Here is a 17,574-nt window from a genome sequence, read left to right as displayed (position 1 = left end):
TCCTTCTCCAGGTACCACTTCCCATCCCAGAAAGTTCCCCACCTACAAGGCAGGTGATGATACTGAGGCCTTCTTAGAAAACTTCGAAAGGGCCTGCCTTGGATACAACATCTCTACTGACCAATACATGGTAGAGCTGAGGCCGCAGCTCAGTGGACCCTTAGCTGAGGTGGCAGCTGAAATGCCTAAAGAACACATGAACAAGTATGAACTGTTTAAATCCAAGGCGAGAGTCAGAATGGGGATAACACCCGAGCAGTCTCGTCGGAGGTTCAGAGCCCTAAGGTGGAAACCAGACATGTCATTTACCCGACATGCCTACCACATTGTGAAACATTGGGATACCTGGATATCAGGAGCAAGTGTTGAATCTCCAGAAAATTTGCCCTTCCTAATGCAAATGGAACAATTCTTAGAGGGTGTTCCTGAGGAAATAGAAAGGTACATCCTAGATGGGAAACCCAAAACTGTAATCGAGGCAGGAGAGATTGGAGCCAGATGGGTGGAGGTGGCAGAGAAGAAGAAAACTGGTCGCAGTTGGAGCGGAGACCAGAAGGGACCACCCCAGACCACACCCTATTACCGGGGGCCACCCAAAGCCCCACCTACCTCCCAAAGAACCCTCCAGACCCCTTATCGTCCTACCACCCCGTTCTCCAGCAACCCTCCTCGCCCCAGTGACCCGTCAGCTGGACGATGTTTTAAATGTAATGAGCTGGGACATGTAAAGGCCAACTGCCCCAAGAACCCCAACAGATTACAGTTCATTGCACCGGAATCACACCAGAGGTCCACAGGCCCAGATACCTCCCAGATACCCTTGGAGCGGAGGGAAACTGTGAGTGTGGGAGGGAAGAAGGTCACCGCGTGGAGGGACACCGGAGCACAAGTGTCAGCTATCCATGCTTCCTTAGTGGACCCCAATTTAATCAACCCAGAGATCCAAGTGACGATTCAACCCTTCAAGTCCAACTCTTTCGATTTGCCTACAGCCAAGTTGCCTGTCCAGTATAAGGGCTGGTCAGGAATGTGGACTTTTGCAGTCTATGATGATTATCCCATCCCCATGCTGTTGGGGGAAGACTTGGCCAATCATCTGAAGCAGGCCAAGAGGGTGGGAACGGTCACCCGCAGCCAGGCTAAACAAGCCGTGAGGCCTAGCTCTGTTCCGGAAACTTCTATCAGGACCTGGTCAGAGGTGATGGACCCGGACCCCAGGCCAATGTCTGCAACAGCAGTAGTGGATCCAGTCCCAGAGACCCAGACAGAACCAGTCCCAGAACCGGAACCAGCCGAACAACCAACACCAGACCCCGTGTCAGCACTGAATCCAATACTTGCAACCTCAACACCAGAGGGCCCCACCGACCCTGAACTGGCAGCAGCCGATAACCCTACACCAGAGGCTCAGCCGGAGCCTGAATCCCAACATAGTGCACCAGCGGAGAGCGGTTCACAGTCAACAGAAACAGCTCCATCCCCTATATCGCTTCCAGAGGGGCCAAGCCTAGGTCCACAATCCAATGAGGGACTGATGTCTCCAGCATCAAGGGAACAGTTCCAGACCGAACAGGAAGCATATGAAAGCCTCCAGAGAGCTTGGACGGTGGCACGGAGCAACCCACCGCCTCTCAGCTCTTCTAATCGATCCAGGTTTGTTGTAGAAAGAGGACTTTTATACAAGGAAACTCTTTCTGGTGGACACCAGGAAGACTGGCATCCTCAGAGACAGTTGGTAGTTCCAACTAAATACCGGGCCAAGCTCTTGAGCTTAGCCCATGATCACCCTAGTGGCCATGCTGGGGTGAACAGGACCAAAGACCGTTTGGGGGGGTCATTCCACTGGGAGGGAATGGGCAAGGATGTTTCTACCTATGTCCAGTCTTGTGAGGTGTGCCAAAGAGTGGGAAAACCCCAAGACCAGGTCAAAGCCCCTCTCCAGCCACTCCCCATCATTGAAGTTCCATTTCAGCGAGTAGCTGTGGATATTCTGGGTCCTTTTCCGAAAAAGACACCCAGAGGAAAGCAGTACATACTGACTTTCATGGATTTTGCCACCCGATGGCCGGAAGCAGTAGCTCTAAGCAACACCAGGGCTAAAAGTGTGTGCCAGGCACTAGCAGACATTTTTGCCAGGGTAGGTTGGCCCTCCGACATCCTCACAGATGCAGGGACTAATTTCCTGGCAGGAACTATGAAAAACCTTTGGGAAGCTCATGGGGTAAATCACTTGGTTGCCACTCCTTACCACCATCAAACAAATGGCATGGTGGAGAAGTTTAATGGAACTTTGGGGGCCATGATACGTAAATTCGTAAATGAGCACTCCAATGATTGGGACCTAGTGTTGCAGCAGTTGCTCTTTGCCTACAGAGCTGTTCCACATCCCAGTTTAGGGTTTTCCCCATTTGAACTTGTATATGGCCATGAGGTTAAGGGGCCATTGCAGTTGGTGAAACAGCAATGGGAGGGATTTACACCTTCTCCAGGAACTAACATTCTGGACTTTGTAACCAACCTACAAAACACCCTTCGAACCTCTTTAGCCCTTGCTAGAGAAAACTTACAGGATGCTCAAAAAGAGCAAAAAGCCTGGTATGATAAACATGCCAGAGAGCGTTCCTTCAAAGTAGGAGACCAGGTCATGGTCTTAAAGGCGCTCCAGGCCCATAAAATGGAAGCATCGTGGGAAGGGCCATTCACGGTCCAGGAGCGCCTGGGAGCTGTTAATTATCTCATAGCATTCCCCACCTCCAACCGAAAGCCTAAGGTGTACCATATTAATTCTCTAAAGCCCTTTTATTCCAGAGAATTAAAGGTTTGTCAGTTTACAGCCCAGGGAGGAGACGACGCTGAGTGGCCTGAAGGTGTCTACTACGAAGGGAAATGTGCTGGTGGTGTGGAAGAGGTGAACCTCTCCATGACCCTTGGGCGTATGCAGCGACAGCAGATCCAGGAGCTGTGCACTAGCTACGCGCCAACGTTCTCAGCCACCCCAGGACTGACTGAACGGGCATACCACTCCATTGACACAGGTAATGCTCACCCAATTAGGGTCCAACCTTACCGGGTGTCTCCTCAAGCTAAAACTGCTATAGAACGGGAGATCCAGGATATGTTACAGATGGGTGTAATCCGCCCTCTGAAAGTGCATGGGCATCTCCAGTGGTTCTAGTTCCCAAACCAGATGGGGAAATACGTTTTTGCGTTGACTACCGTAAGCTAAATGCTGTAACTCGCCCAGACAACTATCCAATGCCCCGCACAGATGAACTATTAGAGAAACTGGGACGGGCCCAGTTCATCTCTACCTTGGACTTAACCAAGGGGTACTGGCAGGTACCGCTAGATGAATCTGCCAAGGAAAGGTCAGCCTTCATCACACATCTCGGGCTGTATGAATTTAATGTACTCCCTTTCGGGCTGCGAAATGCACCCGCCACCTTCCAAAGACTTGTAGATGGTCTCCTAGCGGGATTAGGAGAATATGCAGTCGCCTACCTTGATGACGTGGCCATATTTTCGGATTCCTGGGCAGACCACCTGGAACATCTACAAAAAGTCCTTGAGCGCATAAGGGAGGCAGGACTAACTGTTAAGGCTAAGAAGTGTCAAATAGGCCTAAACAGAGTGATTTACCTTGGACACCAGGTGGGTCAAGGAACTATCAGCCCCCTACAGGCCAAAGTGGAGGCTATCCAAAAGTGGCCTGTCCCAAAGTCAAAGAAACAGGTTCAATCCTTCTTAGGCTTGGCCGGTTATTACAGACGATTTGTACCGCACTACAGCCAAATCGCTGCCCCACTGACAGACCTAACCAAAAAGAAACAGCCAAATGCCGTTCAGTGGACCGACAAGTGTCAGAAGGCCTTTAACAAGCTTAAAGCGACACTCATGTCTGACCCTGTACTAAGGGCCCCAGACTTTGACAAACCGTTTCTAGTAACCACAGATGCATCCGAGCGTGGTGTGGGAGCAGTTTTAATGCAGAAAGGACCTGATCAAGAATTCCACCCTGTAGTGTTTCTCAGCAAAAAACTGTCTGAGAGGGAAAGCAACTGGTCAGTCACTGAAAAAGAATGTTATGCCATTGTCTACACTCTGGAAAAGCTACGCCCATATGTTTGGGGACGGCGTTTCCACCTGCAAACCGACCATGCTGCACTAAAGTGGCTTCACACCGTCAAAGAAACTAACAAAAAACTTCTTCGGTGGAGTTTAGCTCTCCAAGATTTTGATTTCGACATCCAACACATCTCAGGAGCTTCTAACAAAGTGGCTGATGCACTCTCCCGTGAAAGTTTCCCAGAATCAACTGCTTAAAATCGTCCTTGAGATGTGGAAAATATTGTTAGTCTTTATGTACTTGGTAGTATATTTAGAGATGCATGTGTCTTATTAACTCTGTTTTCCTGGAGCTCCAGGAAGAAATCCCAGCCAGTGTTTCACCCTAGCTGAGATTTGGGGGGCGTGTCATAAATATAAAGGGAAGGGTAAACCCCTTTGAAATCCCTCCTGGCCAGGGGAAAGCTCCTCTCACCTGTAAAGGGTTAAGAAGCTAAAGGTAACCTCGCTGGCACCTGACCAAAATGACCAATGAGGAGACAAGATACTTTCAAAAGCTGGGAGGAGGGAGAGAAACAAAGTGTCTGTGTCTGTCTGTAATCTTCTTGGCCGGGGATAGACCAGGAATGGAGTCTTAGAACTTTTAGTAAGTAATCTAGCTAGGTATGCGTTAGATTATGATTTCTTTAAATGGCTGAGAAAAGAATTGTGCTGAATAGAATAACTATTTCTGTCTGTGTATCTTTTTTGTAACTTAAGGTTTTGCCTAGAGGGGTTCTCTATGTTTTTGAATCTAATTACCCTGTAAGATATCTACCATCCTGATTTTACAGGGGGGATTTCTTTATTTCTATTTACTTCTATTTTTTATTAAAAGTCTTCTTGTAAAAAACTGAATGCTTTTTCATTGTTCTCAGATCCAAGGGTTTGGGTCTGTGGTCACCTATGCAAATTGGTGAGGCTTTTTATCCAACATTTCCCAGGAAAGGGGGGGTGCAAGTGTTGGGAGGATTGTTCATTGTTCTTAAGATCCAAGGGTCTGGGTCTGTAGTCACCTAGGCAAATTGGTGAGGCTTTTTACCAAACCTTGTCCAGGAAGTGGGGTGCAAGGTTTTGGGAAGTATTTTGGGGGGAAGGACGCATCCAAACAGCTCTTCCCCAGTAACCAGTATTAGTTTGGTGGTGGTAGCGGCCAGTCCAAGGACAACGGGTGGAATATTTTGTACCTTGGGGAAGTTTTGACCTAAGCTGGTAAAGATAAGCTTAGGAGGTTTTTCATGCAGGTCCCCACATCTGTACCCTAGAGTTCAGAGTGGGGGAGGAACCTTGACACCCCCACTCTTAATTGCCTAGCTGGTAAAACTTTCCCACATAGACACACTCCATTGAACCACACTATTCCCAGTTTTGTGCTCCACAAATCTGGTCAAGCTAAATGTAGAAATCCTGTAGTATTTAATCTCTTTGGTACAGAAGGATGTCCTTTGAACTGAATGTTCTGCAGTGTGTCCAATATCCCTACTACTTTTTAAGAGTATTTTACTTACTCTGACATTCAATGTATAGTAAAAGCTTTTTTAACCAGCATGATGGAGGAATGGGGGTGCCAGTAAATTAAAAATGCTGTAAATTAAAAAATTAACTCAGAGGGAGGGGTTTGCAGTGCGGAGGGGTGCGGGGCAGGGGCATGGGAGGGGGCATGGGTTTTGGGTTCTGGGAGGGAGTTTGGGTCTCAGAGGGGGCTTGGGGAATAGGTTTAGAGCATGGGAGGGGGCTTCGGGTGGCAGATGGGGGGGCGATCACCTCCAGTGGCCCCCCTCCCTGCTGCGACCAGGCGGTTCTGCAAGCAGGGAGGCTGCCTCTGTCTGCAGCCGACGCCCCCACAACTCCAATTGGCTGCAGTTCCCAGTCAATGGGCTGGGAGCCACAGAGTCAGCGTTCGGGGACAGGGGACTGAGGCAGTATGCCTGCACCAGCAACAGCAGAGACGGGGAGCTGCTTATGGGGAGCCGCCAGAGGTGAGCTGCCCCACACCCCAGCACCCTGCCCCAAGCCCCCTCCCAGACCCAAAATTCCTTCTAGAGTGCGCTCCGCAGCCCCTCCCATGCCCCAGCCTCCTGCTGGCCCCGCAACAACTACACTGTAAACCGGACTTTCAGTGCAGATCAAAAATGCTGGTTTATAGAGCTTGCTGGTTGGTGAAGTGCCAGATAAAACAGTTTTTACTATATTTCCAAAGAATCTGGGATGCTATGTTGCTTTATAATTTAATAGCTTTATTTTTTTCCTTAATGTTTTTTGTTTGCCTTTAATGTTTATTGGATTCTAAAAATTATGTCAGTGATGAAGAACGGTTGTCATTAAAAAGTCAGTGTTTATCATTAGAAGGAGAAATACTACATCATTTCATTTATCACAGTATGGTAACTGTTGACTTCTTAATAGTGGCGATAGATACCTCCCAGGTGAGACATATTATTAAAACTACCCGAGAACTCTTCAACCTTCTATTTTGTGCTTCACATGACCAAACCTAGACAAGTCCAACCTTATCCACTCCTACTGAACTAATTTGATCTCACCCACACATTTGTTGTTGTTGTTGAATTGTATGGATATGTATTATTTAAAATGACACCTCATTTCTCATCCTGGCCAATATCAGACCCCTTAATTCAGATCAAATCTTTTCTCCTGAAGCCTGAGATTGTAGAACCTTCCTTGATATCACATTTACTTTTACTTCCTTTGCTGAATAGCTGCCTGTTGCCACAATACTGCATTTTCATAAAGCCAGCATCATGGTTTAATAACAGTACCTTGTACTGTCTTCTTAGTCCCATTCAGTGCCAAAGAATTGCTTACTAGCATTGCTCATCGGGGCCCTGTCCAAACAATGAAGAGATGTTTTTAAAGAGCTCTCAATGCAGTCTTAATTGCAAGGATAAATACAACACAAGGTTTCTGGGAGATACATAATGCAGAATAAATTAGGCAGACTTTTGTTCTCCACCAGGGACATACCATGAAGGAGTGAAACATCTGTGTTTCATTTTTCCTTCACTTTAGGAATTGCAAATTGTTGAATGGTCAAGAAACACTAATTCTAACTACTATTTTAAATTTATTAATGAAAGATTAATAGTTATTACAATCTTTAAAAGGTCACTTTTTCCAAGTATTAATTTGCCATGGGCTGAAGAGTTTGGTTTCATTATATCCAGTTTCTTTTGAAGTTATGTATATTTTTTTATTTTATGTATCAAGTATAGTGGTAATATGCAGGACTGGGACCTACAGAAATAATATATATAGGCTTATCTTGTGAATCTCTGGGTGTAAATAGGGTAGGTATTTAGATTAAAGTACATTAAAAACCACAAAATCTCTCTAGAATAGCAGTTTAAGAAAAATGGAAATAAGCCCAAAGGGGGAGCCAATCTTTGGCTTTAATTATGTCCTGACCCACAGAGGTGCTCAGCAATTGTATCTACCAATGGCTTAAAAGAGATCTGAGAGTGCTCAATTATTAACATTTTGATTAATCTTTTCCCAAAGTGCATGTAACAAATTAAAAAGGAAGAGTGGCAAGCTGCTATAAAAGTTAGCACAGAATCTGTTTGCTAAACTATTTGCGAAGTAGAATAGTCTTTCCTAACTCCTAGATAAAGATTACAATAGACGACCTAGGGTCAGGCCAAGGTCTTTGCCAGCAAAAGCTGGCACAGGCCTTGGTGCAAAGACCCTGTATACTAGAAAGTTCAGTAGGAGGGGATTGTGAAATCACAAGCTATTTTTGGTCTCTATTCTTTCACTAGCAGAAATGGGGAGCACAGCATGGTTTGGAGAGCAGTAGTGGTTACAGTGGGAGGGGGATGTAATCATTCAGGACACTCCCTAGGCAGCCTCCAACCACAAGGCTCCTGTAAAGGTCTAGTCAAAGACTGAAAATGCCTTCCCATATATGAATAATTGGAAGGAGCAACAGAGCTACCTCTGTTCAAACCAGCCAGGGTTCTAGCTATAAAGCATGAATCAGGCCCCCACAGACTATAGAGTATTGTGAAGTTCCTGATACTAGGATACAAACTCCCCACAAGCTACTTCATTACTTCCGAAGTGTTTGTTTTCTTTTGTTTGAGCATTATTGGTGGTTGTCTAAAGTAAAATATATAAGAAAGAAAGAGAAAGATATATATATAAATGTTAAAAGTACACCAAAGAGCCTTCTGTCTTTCTGTTTCTTTCATATATTTCCTTTAACAGACAATACCACCACATACACAAACCCAGGGCCAAATTTATGCAGTCACTTAAAATGGTGAAAATCTGGATTTAATCCATTAAAACTGTGTGGTGGCTTTAGAATTACACCAGTGTAAATGAGAACAGAATTTGGTCAAATAAATTACAATAGTGTTAAAGTATCTTGGCTCTCAAAGACATTGGGCTAATTCAATGGCCACTGAAGTTAATTGGAATCTGTTTATTGATTTCATAGAGCCAAGATTTCACCCATGGTTTTCACAGACCAAAATTAACAATTCTTCACAGTGTGTGAGAATATGTTCAGAGTAAATTGATAACATGGTGAGAGCCTATTTCATTCATTTAAAGCAGGGTTTGGCAACCTTTGGTATGCGGCCCATCAGGGTAATCCACTGGTGGGCCGTGAGACATTTTGTTTATGTTGACCATCATCAGGCATGATCCCCCGCAGCTCCCAGTGGTGAGGAACGGCGAACAGTGGCCCCTGGGAGCTGTGGGGGCATGCCTGCGCACTGTGAACATAAATAAAATGTCTCATGGCCCACCAGCAGATTACCCTGATGGGCAGCATGCCAAAGGTTGCCAAACCCTGCTTTAAAGGTTAGTTTGGGTTGAAACCTTTTAAAAGCTATTTCTAACCATCCTCAGGAGTGGTGCAAGCAAAATTCATTTCTTACTGGTACAGGGTGGGGGGGAACCAGATAAAGGGTGGCACATGACCTCCATGTGACTCCGCCCTGGTCCGGGTCCCCCATGCTCTCGCTGTCCCGACCCCATGATCCATCCACATTACCCTGCTGTGCTGGAGACTTCGGGAAAGGAGCAGAACGTGGGGCCTCCAGGCAGCCCCATGCCGGCAGCTCCTCCAGCGTGGCTGCTGTACCAGCCCTAGCCCTGCCCTGTCCTCCGGCGGGGCTGCTGCTCTAGTACAGACGGAGACGCAGCTCCGTGGAAGGGCAGGGGGCAGGGCTGGGCATTCTCCTCCTTTCCCCTCTGGGAGGGGTAGCAGGGAAAGGAGCAGAACCCCCAGCCCCACCCCCTGCCCTTCCATGGAGCCGCGTCTCCATCCTCCATCTGCTACATCCTCCATCCATGTACTACAGCTGCAGCCCCGCCGGAGGCCAGGGCCTGGGTCTGGCAACGGTACAGCCACTGGAGGAGCTGCCCCTCCCAGTGGGGAAAGGAGCAGAACCCCCAGCCCTGCCCCGCCCCCCAGTGCACACAGACAGAGACACAGCTCCGTGGACGGGAAGGGGACGGGGCTGGAGGCGGTACAGCTGCGCCAGAGAGAAGGCGTAGGGCCGCCGGCTCCTCCTGTGTCTTTCCGGTACGCCATAGCTGGTGAGGCGTACTAGAGCCTACCGGCCTACTTGCACTGCTGATCCTCAGGCTAATTTAAAATACTCTCTCTTTCTAATAACATACAAATTACTCAGTCATTCTTAGCCCACCCTAATAGAGATGGTGGTTGTATTACTTTGGATATAGTGTAAATGTCATTTTTACAGTAGTCCAATCAAATCTATGCCAAAATATATAAAGGCTTTACTAATGCCTTTGATTTGAGTGTTAAATGTTACAAAGCACTTAGTCTGTCCAAATTTGGCTACAACAGGTCAGAATGACAGTGTACAATTTCACACTAGTCACTTACTCTTTTAATTGTCTGTACTCCAGATTTGTACCAATAAAGTGATTTTTGTTTCTATTTTAAGACATTACAAATCATGTTCCAATAACTCTTTTCCAAACTAATAGACTGGTTTAGTATTTTCTTTGTGAAGGATTTTATTGGACCATAGCTAACATAGTCCTGGTCTACACTAAAAGTTTAGGTTGGATTTAGCAGCATTAGATTGGTTTAGCCCTGCATCCATCCACACTATGAAGCCATTTTTTCCGACTTTAAGGGCTCTTAAAACCGGTTTCTGTACTCCTCCCCGACGAGTGGATTAGCGCTGAAATCAACCTTGCTGGGTCCAATTTGGGGTAGTGTGGACACAATTCGACAGTATTGGCCTCCGGCAGCTATCCCAGAGTGCTCCATTGTGACCGCTCTGGACAGTGCTCTCAACTCAGATGCACTGGCCAGGTAGACAGGAAAAGCCCCACGAACTTCTGATTTTCATGTTTGGCCAGTGTGGTGAGCTGATCAGCACAGCTGACCATGCAGTCCCAGAATCGCAAAAGAGCTCCAGCATGAACCGAACGGGAGGTACTGGATCTGATCACTGTGTGGGGAGATGAATACATGCTATTAGAACTCCGTTCGAAAAGATGAAATGCCAAAATATTTGAAAAAATCTCCAGGGCATGAAGGACAGAAGCTATGACAGGGACCCTCAGCAGTGCCACGTAAAACTTAAGGAGCTCAGGCAAGCCTACCAAAAAACCAGAGAGGCAAACGGCCTCTCCGGGTCAGAGCCCCAGACATGCCGCTTCTATGATGAGCTGCATGCCATTCTAGGGGGTGTCCCTACAACTACCCCAGTCCTGTGCATGGTCTCTCACACAACAGGGATGCAGATTTTGGGGACGAGGAAGATGATAATGAGGAGGAGGTTGAAGCACAGCAAACAAGCAGAGAAACCGTTTTCCCCGACAGCCAGGAACTGTTTTTCACCCTGGATCTAGTACCCTCCCAACCCACCAAAGGCGGGGTCCCAGACACAGAAGGGAACTCTAGTGAGTGTACCTTTGCAAATATAATACCTGATTTAAAAGCAAACATGTTTAATGATTAATTTGCCCTGAAGACTTGGGATGCATTCGCGGCCATTACAGCTACTGGAAAAGTCTGTTAACGGGGATGGAGCGGAAATCCTCCAGGGACATCTCAGTGAAGCTCTCCTGGATGTACTCCCAAAGCCTTTGCAAAAGGTTTCTGGGGAGGACAGCCTTATTCCATCCTCCATGGGAGGACACTTTACCATGGCAGGCCAGCAGCACGTAATCTGGAATAATTGTATAACAAAGCATGGCAGCATATGGTCCCAGTGTTTGCTGACATTCAACCAACATCTGTTCTTTATCTCTCTGTGTTATCCTCAGGAGAGTGATATCATTCACGGTCACCTGGTTGAAATAGGGGAATTTTATTAAGGGAACATTCAGAGGCGGCCGTTCTTGCTAGGCTGTTTGCCTGTGGCTGAACAGAAATCATCCTCGCTGTTAGTCAGGTGGTGGAGGGAGGGGTGAAGCGGTCATCCCAGAGAATTGGGTGCGTGGTGGAGGTTTAGTTGGGTTTGTGCTGCACATTAACCCAAAACCGCAGCCCCTCCTTTTAAATGGCCAATCCATTTTAAAGGGCCAACCCAATGGGTGCTTGGTATGTGAAATGAGGGCGCTGCTGTTTGAAACCATTCCCACATGTTAGGAAGGTTAAAGAAGCCAAAAGACTGTGGCTTACCATGTCTGCCTGCAAGCCAAATTCTGTTACCTGCAAGCCCTGCGTGTGTGATCTCTCACACCATACCGGCAGGCCCTCGATATAAGAGGCAAAATGCGACCTTGTAAAGAAAGCACACATGCTATGTAATGTTAACAGCTTGGTTCACCGTGTAAGAGTCTACCTATTGTTCTCTAATATGTTTCTTTTTAAAGACTAATCTCCCTTTTTTCCCTCCCGTAGCTGCAAATGTTTCATCACTCCAAGTATCATCTCCATTCCAGAGCTATCAAAGATTAGGGGGTTGGACTAGATGACCTCCTGAGGTCCCTTCCAACCCTGATATTCTATGATTCTATGATTAGAAGCTGAAAAAAACTGCACTCACGATGAAATGTTCTCTGAACTCATGCAGTCCTCCCACAGTGAAAGAGCCCAGCACAATGCATGGAGGGAGACAATGTCAGAGTCCAGGAAAGTACAAAATGAACGTGAGGACAGGAGGGATGAGCGAGAGGACAGGAGGGATGAGTGAGAGGAGGCAGGATGCAATGCTGAGGCTACTGGAGGATCAAAGTGATATGCTCCGGCATATGGTGGAGCTGCAGGAAAGGCAGCAGGAGCACAGACCGCCGCTGCAGCCCATGTAACCAACCATCTTCCTCCCCAAGTTCCATACCCTCCTCACCCAGAAGCCCAAGAATGCAGTTGGGGGGCCTCCGAGCATCCAACCACTCCACCCCAGAGGACTGGCCAAGCAACAGAAAGCTGGCATTCAATAAGTTTTAGAGTGCACTGTGGCCTTGTCCTTCCCTCCTCCCCCTCTCCACCACCCCACCCAGTGCTTCCCTCCTCCCCCCAACCCTCATGGGCTACCTTGGCAGTTCTCACCCCATTTGTGTGACAAATTAATAAAGAATGCATGAATTTGAAACAACAACGACTTTATTGCCTCTACAAGCAGTGATCAAAGGTGGGAGAGGAGGACGGTTGGCTTACAGGGAAGTAGAGTGAACCAAGGGGGTGGGTTTTCATCAAGAAACAAAACAGAACTTTCACACCATAGCCTGGCCAGTCATGAAACTGGTTTTCAAAGCTTCTCTGATGCGCAGTGCGCCCTGCTGTGCTCTTCTAACGGCCCTGGTGTCTGGCTACACGTAAATCAGCAGCCAGGCAATTTGCCTCGACCTCCCACCCCGCCATAAACGTCTCCCCCTTACCCTCACAGATATTGTGGAGCACACAGCAAGCAATAATAATGATGGGAATAGTGGTTTCGCTGAGGTCTAATTGAGTCAGTAAACTGCGCCAGTGCACTTTTAAATGTCCAAATGCACATTCTACCACCATTCTGCACTTGCTCAGCCTACAGTTGAACAGCTCCTGACTATTGTCCAGGGTGCCTGTGTATGGCTTCATGAGCCATGGCATTAAGGGGTAGGCTGGGTCCCCAAGGATAACTATAGGCATTTCAACATCCCCAACAGTTATTTTCTGGTCTGGAAAATAAGTCCCTTGCTGCAGCCATTCCCACAGACTAGAGTTCCTAAAGATGTGAGTGTCATGTACCTTTCCCAGCCATCCCACGTTGATGCTGGTGAAACATCCCTTGTGATCCACCTTGTGCTTGCAGCAGCTTTGAAAAGTACCCCTTGCAGTTTATGGGGTACTGCCTGGCTGCCTTGGTGGTCCGGTGCCAAGATAGGTATATGGGTTCCATCTATCACCCCCACCACAGTTAGGGAGTGTCATTGCAGCAAAGCCATCCACTATGACCTGCACATTTTCCAGAGTCACTACCCTTGATAGCAGCAGCTCAGTAATCGCCTTGCCTCCTTGCATCACAGCAGCCCCCACAGTCAATTTGCTCACTCCAAATTGATTCCCAACTGACCAGTAGCTGTCTGGTTTTGCAAGCTTCCAGAGGGCTATCACCACTCGCTTGTGAACTGTGCAGGCTGCTCTCATCTTGGTATTCTGGTGCTTCAGGGCAGGGGAAAGCAATTCACAAAGTTCCATGAAAGTGGCCCTACACATACAAAAGTTTCGCAGCCATTGGGAATCGTCCCAGACCTGCAACACTATGCGGTCCCACCAGTCTATGCTTGTTTCCCAGGCCTACAGTCACGTTCCACGGCCTGAGCCTGCCCCATTTACCACCAGGATGGCCAAATTGCCGGGGCCCATAATTTGAGAGAAGTTTGCGTCCATGTCTTCATCACTCTCCTCACCGCACTGCCGTTGCCTATTCACCTGCTTTTGCAGGTTCTGCATATACTGCTGGACAATGTGCATGGTGTTTAGAGTGGTCACAACTGCTGCGGTGATCTGAGCAGGCTCCATGCTTGCCATGATATGGCGTGAGCAGGAGAGCAGAGTGGCAGCGGAAGCGACGGGTGGATGACGATGCTGACAGCAATATGGCACCCTCATGGAAAAAGGTGCAAAATGATTGTCGGCTGTTGATCTTACCGAGGTCTTCCAGGAGCACCCATGTCCGCCCAGGTGCCCCTGACAGACCTCACCGGGATCTGCTAGGAGGACCCATGTCTGTCCAGGTGGCCCCGACCGACCTCACCGAGGCTGGCCAAGAGCACCCAGGAGACAATGAGGACTACTAGTTGTACTGCACTATCTGCTGCCACAAGGCAATGAGCTGCTGCTGTGTAGCAATGCAATCCCACGTCAGCCAGAACCCAGGAGATGTACGGTGACGGTGAGCTGAGCGGGCTCCATGCTTGACATAGTATGGTGTCTGCACAGGTAATCCAGGAAAAAAGGCATGAAATGATTGTCTGCCATTGATTTCATTGGGGGTGGGCAGCTGACAACCACCTGCGACAATTTTTTTGCCCCATCAGGCATTGGGATCTCAACCCAGAATTCCAATGGGCAGTGGAGACTGCGGGAACTGTGGGATAGCTACCCACAGTACAACACACTGGAAGTCGACACTAGCCTCGGAACTGTGGACGCACTCCGCCGACTTAATGGTCTTAATGGTTTTAAGTGGGGACACACACAATCGACTGTATAAAATCACTTTCTAAAAAATCGACTTCTATAAATTTGACCTAATTTCTTAGTGTGTCAAATGCCGTATATAGTTTTGAGTAATGCACAGCACTTCCTATATTTCAAACAGTATGACAGGTGTACTGGGATGGAAATGTGTTGTATCTTTCATAAACTAATGGAGTTTTTTTATACTTGGTTAAAAAAAAAAACACCTTGGAGGCTTAGGGTGAAGAGACTATTTCTCCATTTAAGTACAGATGATTTAATGCCCACATGTTTCTTAAGGTGTGGCACCCAAAAATGGACATACTACTCTAGCTGAAGCCTCTCCAATGCCGCGTACAGCAGAACTATTACCTCCCGTGTCTTACATAGACCACTCTTGCTAATGCACCCCAGAACAATAATATCCTTTTTTGCAACTGCATCACATTTGGTATCAAACCTATTCTCCAATTTGTCCACCTAATTTTGAATTCTAATCCTGTCCCCCAAAGTGCTTGCAAGCCCTCCTAGAGCCTGGTGTCATCTGCATATTTTCTACTCCATTGTCCAAGTCATTAATGAAAATATTGGATAGTTCCAGACCTAGGACAATGCTCTGCAGGATCCCACGAAATACATCCTCCGAGTATGTATGTATATATCATCCATATGTGATAAATATGTGTAAGGGTGATATACACAACACCCAGAACATTTACTCTCAGAGAATTCCCCTAGTCTCAGCAGAAAAGATTATTTTTCATATCAGATTTCTCCAAAGACATATTGTAGCCATTCACAACCCCAATTGCTACAGCTGGGCAGAGAATGGAAATTCCAATTCTTTTTGTTCTGATTTAGAACAAAATCCAACATTTCAAATTCTTTGTGAAATGGAATTTCAACTGTTCCACCTAAGCTTTTCTGACCAGCTCGAACAATAACATTGCCAAACAGTCATATTTAAGTTCAAAGAATACATGAATAAATACCATAACAACTTGTTTTAAATGAAAAGTCTGTCCCAGGGTGTGCACAAGGGGGGCAAGCAGAGGCATGGAAGGGGCATGCCCCCCCCCAAGAATCAGTGGGGGCACAGTACACCTCCAAGCCCAGGGCTGTGGTGGCAGGGTGGGGAGAGTGAGCTCCTGGTGGGGCTGGGGGAACACAGAATGTGCCCTGCCAAAAGGGGTTACATTTAAATTCCTGCACACCCCCCTGGTCCCTTCTATAAAATGTAATGTAGTTTTAGTTTACCTTCTCTTAAAAAGAACAACCAAACAATCAAATAACACCCCACAACTCATATGACCCGATTGTGTAGCTCTCACACAGGCAACTCACAAAGAAGTTTTGCTCAAGAAGTGCAAAAATCAATCTTTCTAATGAAGAAATAATGATGGGAGGGGCTATTGGGAAGAAGTGAACATGAATGACATATATACTGGTATATGGTTATAGATAACATGATTTTGGCAATTAATTGATCTTTAGCTATTCATGGTAAATAGGCCTAATGGCCTGTGATGGGATATTAGATGGGGTGGGATCTGAGTTACTACAGATAATTCTATCCTGGGTATCTGGCTGGTGAAACTTGCCCACATGCTCAGGGTTCAGCTGATCGCCATATTTGGGGTTGGGAAGGAATTTTCCTCCAGGGCAGATTGGAAGAGGTCCTGGGGGTTTTTCACCTTCCTCTGTAGCATGGGGCATGGGTCACTTGTTGGAGGATTCTCTGCACCTTGATGTCTTTAAACCATGATTTGAGGACTTCAGTAGCTCAGACATAGGTGAGAGGTTTATTGCAGGAGTGGATGGGTGAGATTCTGTGGCCTGCATTGTGCAGGAGGTCGAACTAGATGATCATAATGGTCCCTTCTGACCTTAATATCTATGAATCTATGTGTTTTAGAACAACAAAAATCAATAAAGGATTCATATTAATCACATCTGTACTGATTGCTGCTGCCAGAGACATATCCGTGCATGTGCTACTACGTGCCAACAACCAGACATTGTAGTGCCAAATTTTGAAATCTTTAGTTGGTGCTAACTCAAGCTAAGTGTTACTTGAGTAAGGAGAGGTGAGAACTGAATAAGGACTTCAGGGCTTGGCCCTCACTTACAGTCATGGAGTCTTAAAATGCTGCCCTTCCTGCTGAGAAGAAGTGGAATTTTGACAGGAATTCAGTATTATTCTATAGATTCATTCAAAAGTCCAGGAAAGCCTCAAGAGGACAGTCGGAATTTTTAAGTTATCAGTTGTGAAATCCTGCCGCATTGAAGTAACTTGAGTTTTCCCGTGGTCTTCAGTGAGTCCATGATTTCACTCTAGGACTTCAGGGGTGATATTGAGTGTTCAAAATTCCTTCTATCTAGTTGCACTGGTTCTCAAACTTGTTCTTATGAAAACAGAGTTATATGTTTGTGCACTCAGTTGTGTGCTTTATTTCACCTTACTACATACTTAAAAATGCAACTCATTATGTCTCTGCCCAAACACTCTACTTCTTTGCTTCTACTTGTCTGTCACTCAAGTAATTAGTGCTATTTAACTATGGATATTGCATGTGAAACATAATTATTGGTACTGAAGCTTAGTTTTCTTCTGAGTACCCCACGGGGCTGTAAACTGTTCTATTCTGTATATAGATGGCTTTGGGATGTATACGCTCACATTGAATAATTCCAGTTCTACTTGATTCCTGTTGTTTCTCAAACACTTTGATGGAGTCTACTTCTCTCCCTTTCCCTCCCTTATCAAAGTAATAATTCATTCTTGGAAGATGCATTATAGGAATGTATCCTCTGAGTTATGATTTTAGTTTTAGACGGCAGGACTAAAA

Source organism: Eretmochelys imbricata, chromosome 3 (genome assembly GCF_965152235.1).
Source record: "Eretmochelys imbricata isolate rEreImb1 chromosome 3, rEreImb1.hap1, whole genome shotgun sequence".
NCBI lineage: Eukaryota > Metazoa > Chordata > Testudines > Cheloniidae > Eretmochelys > Eretmochelys imbricata.
This window is presented reverse-complemented; position numbering follows the sequence as displayed.